This window comes from Peromyscus eremicus, chromosome 19 (genome assembly GCF_949786415.1).
Source record: "Peromyscus eremicus chromosome 19, PerEre_H2_v1, whole genome shotgun sequence".
In the NCBI taxonomy this organism is placed as follows: domain Eukaryota; kingdom Metazoa; phylum Chordata; class Mammalia; order Rodentia; family Cricetidae; genus Peromyscus; species Peromyscus eremicus.
This window is the reverse complement of record NC_081435.1, coordinates 66,969,401-66,973,339: the sequence shown is the minus strand read 5'-3', so window position 1 is coordinate 66,973,339 and position 3,939 is coordinate 66,969,401. Positions and strand designations below refer to the sequence as shown.

The 3,939-nt window shown below is 39.5% G+C and overlaps 1 pseudogene; it reads right to left on the bottom strand.

The window, feature by feature from the left end:
- Positions 1 to 3,113: 3,113 nt before the first annotated feature.
- Positions 3,114 to 3,543, bottom strand: LOC131896082 (eukaryotic translation initiation factor 1A-like; annotated as a pseudogene).
- Between the last annotated feature and the right edge of the window lie 396 nt (positions 3,544 to 3,939).

The window sequence follows — 3,939 nt, the reverse complement described above, 5'->3', positions numbered from 1 at the left end:
GGTATCAGAGCTTGATAGGACTTCCTCCTTTGGAAGCTTGCACAGTGCCTTCTGGTACCATGAAAGCTAGTCCTCATGGAGGAGGCATTCAGGGCAGTTCAGCTCAGGTCTGGACTCTGTTTCTGAAGTGTGTGGTGTCTTCAGCAGTGGGGACTTACTTTCCGTCTCTGTCTCTGAGGGGTAGCCATATGAATATGCACACACACACACACACACACACACACACACACACACACGTGTGTGTGTGTGTGCAATGACAATTAGTGAAAAAAGAGGCCTTGAATTTGAAGGAGAGTGGGAAGGGGCATATGACAGAGTGTTGAGGGAGGAAAGAGAAGGGAGACATGTGGTAATTATCTCAAAAGCTTTTAAAACTATTTATATGCTTCCAACAACAAAATGGGTTGCTTCATTCAAAACAAAACAAAAGCAAACCAAAAAATCACAAGGAATGAAACAGCTCCTCACAATCTGGCTCTGTGAAACATTGGTATAAATGGGATCAATATGAGAACCCTGAACACAGAAACATTTATTAGTATGACTACCCTTTCCTCCTTAAGACAATGACTACATAACATGAGGCATATGAAAGAAATCAGCCCTTAAGAGACTGGATAACACAGCCATTAGGGAGACTTGATTATTGCCAGCTGAGTTCCCCCACGAATGCCATAATCTGGAAGGCGAGAAAGGAGAGCTGGGCATTTCTGAGGAAGCTGTTCTGTGTGTTTGATAACTCATTTCATTGGATCAGAGAGTCCTCAGGAAGGGGACTTCCAGGTCAGTATCAGTTCAGGTCTGGGCTCTGTTTCTTTCCTTTCTTGTCCTCCAGATTGTGACATTTGTGGGGAACTCAGCTGGAAATAATCAAATATTGCTAATGGCTTATGTTCACAGGAGAGTTAGGAATGAGGTCGACAGAGCTAGAGAGATAGCTCAGTGATTAATTGCATTGCCTCTTCTTCTAAGGAACAGGGTTCCATTCCCAGCATCTACATGTTGCCTCTCCATCATCTGTAATTCCAATTCCAGAGGATCCAACATCCTCTTTTGGCCTTCAAGGGCACTGTATTTACATGATGCATTCATATACTTGCAGGCAAAATACACACACACACACACACACACACACACACACACACACACACACTAAAAGTCTTTATGAGTAAAGAAAATAATGAATGTGGTTGATTCAGTAAGGATCACCAGAATGGTATGGAGCATTAATGCTTTTGATGAACCCTATGTCACATGATATTTATGAACTGGAAGAGGATCTAGAAGATTTGAATGACTTAGCATGGCTCTTAAATTAGGTTTATGAGATGCAAAAAAATAAAATAAATAAATAAACTTGTGGGCCATGCAGAAAGGAATTAGATGAAAGGGAATCATTGGATCATTCAAAGGCAAATTTAGCAACATTTGTGGCAAGCTGTCGCTCCTAAGGAAGGAAGTTTCACAGAAGAAAACTGCTGTGCTATTGGACTTCTGAAGGCTCTAAAGCCCATGCAACAGCCCACAGAAAGCATAAATGCTAAATAATGCAAGTGAAAAGATTAAATTTTTCCTGGAGGAGCACAGCCATTTCTCTAGCATATGTTGTGGACACATCTCCCTTGCACAAATGTGTACAGGGCATGGAGATTTTTTTTCAAATAGCCTCAGACCTTTTCAGAAGCAAGATGTCACCTATGGCAAGGCAAAGGTTCTGGTGCTGACCTGAAGTTTTCAGACCAGGGGATTGGTTGTAGTGGTATGTATGGCAAGCAATCCTCACCATCAGAGTGAAGAGATATTTGATGACCCATGGCGGCAACAGCATCCCTGAATGACAAGGCAGGATGGCTCATGACTGAACTTTAGGGGCCTAGATGGAGAAGCATCTTCCACCTATGGTGTGATACTGAACATTGTTCTTTGGATAAAAATGAAATAAATGTGATGAGATCTATTGCTGACACTTCTTTTTTATACTTACAAAGCCAATTGGTACTTTCTTGGCATAGATTATCAGTAGGCATTTCAAAATAATGTCTACCTTCCATAAAATATTTTCATTACTGAATAGGCGCAATGGCGCAGGACTTAAGAGCATATACTGCTCTTCCTGAGGACCCTAGTTCTATTCCCAATACCCACATTAAGTGGCTCACAATCAGCTGTAATGCCAGAGCCATGGGAACATAACCCCTCTTGCTTCTGCAGGTACAGACACTCATGTTCACATAACCCCCTCCCTACCCCACCCCTACACATAATTAAAAATAATAAAAAGTTTCTAAAACTGCTCATTATTTCATGCTTACTTTTAGTTGTGATATCAATTTGTAAATGCATTTGGAAGAACAGTAAAGAGAGCAGTTGGAGGACGTGAACAAAGCCATCCTGTGAGAGTGGAAAAAGGTACTCCCTGGAACCCAGTTTGCTTGAGTAAGTATCATAGTGATAGAAGTAGACTACCTTCCTATGGACTTCTGGCCAGGGAGGCCCTCCAAGACCCTATAAACCACAAAAACTGGTGTTGATTCATGCCAGATCTACACCATAAGCGTTTTTGTTGAAGGCACTCTACATTTTAGATACAAGACGGAAAAAAAAAAAAAAAAAGAAACTTGCAGTGTCTGAGTCAGCGGACCCTTTCATGACGACTGGCTTTTAAAAACCCCTCTAACTCCCAATGTAGTTTTTTGTTATTTTTAAAATTGATAGAAGTCCCAAAAGAATATTTACATAATTATAACACAATGACATTAAACAGATGTATTGGAACTATGGCGTACTACAACCCATGATGGTTATAATACAAGTAACTGATGCAAAATACTTATTTTCTAGAACTCAAGCATTACAAATGGAAAGACATGTTTTTTTCTTTTAACAGTGCATTTTGTTTTACCAATAAACTCAATTATAAGAGCAAAATGGTAACATATCACTTGAGATAATTCAACAACTTCAGTTTTCAAAGAAATATGATACTTAAAAAATATGCCAATCTGCTTTTAACACATGATAGGCTCAATGACACATTATTTTTGACAGATGAAGGTCAAGATCACAGCAGAACTATCCCCCCCAAACTTGGAATATACCATGCTTAGCTCATTTTAGATACCATCAGTGTCTTCATTGTCATCTCCAGTATTATCCAACAGGACTGCATCATTGTCTTCCAGGACCAAATACATCTGCTTCATTAATTTTATCTTGACATGGAAATTCATATTTCTTCATACATCTATCTTCAGCTACACTATATTTTAAAACAGGATCAGCTTGATATTGCATTACTGTAACAGACCAATTAGTATAATGTGTGAGGTATTTATTCAGACTTTTTTCTTAACTTTCCTCTAATATTGCATAGCCTCCTGATATCATCAAATGACATTGCTTCCCCCCTCACTCATTCCCTAGCACTTGGTCACCTGTGCATACTCTTGCCAATCCTCTATGAACACTAACTCTTTTTTTAGATTTATTTTCATTTTTATCGCTATATTTGTTTTTGCCTTCTTTACCTTTATTCTTTCTCATAGTGGTAAGGGCAAACACAGAGGTGGAAATGTGGTGACTTCTTGCTGATGGTGTCTGGGACCCCTTTCTGAGAACTCTCCTTGGATGAGTAGATTGAAAGTATTAACAGTGGTATATCTGAAACACACTGTATAGTTACTAGAGTTTTCTAGTAAACCACAAGTATATAAGATTCACAGGCAACAAATGGTGTTCTGTTGTTCCTGTCTTTCGTTAGAATGACAAAATCCAACAGAACACATTTACTCTCACAGCTGTGTCATTAAAAATTAAAGCCAATAGGCTTCTAGTAGACAATGGCTGGCCATGATCCTTCCTGTGGCCTCACCCCATATATTCTACACCCAGGTCCCTCCACTGTGGCACATGATGGCTGGCTTTTGTAGTAACAAAAGG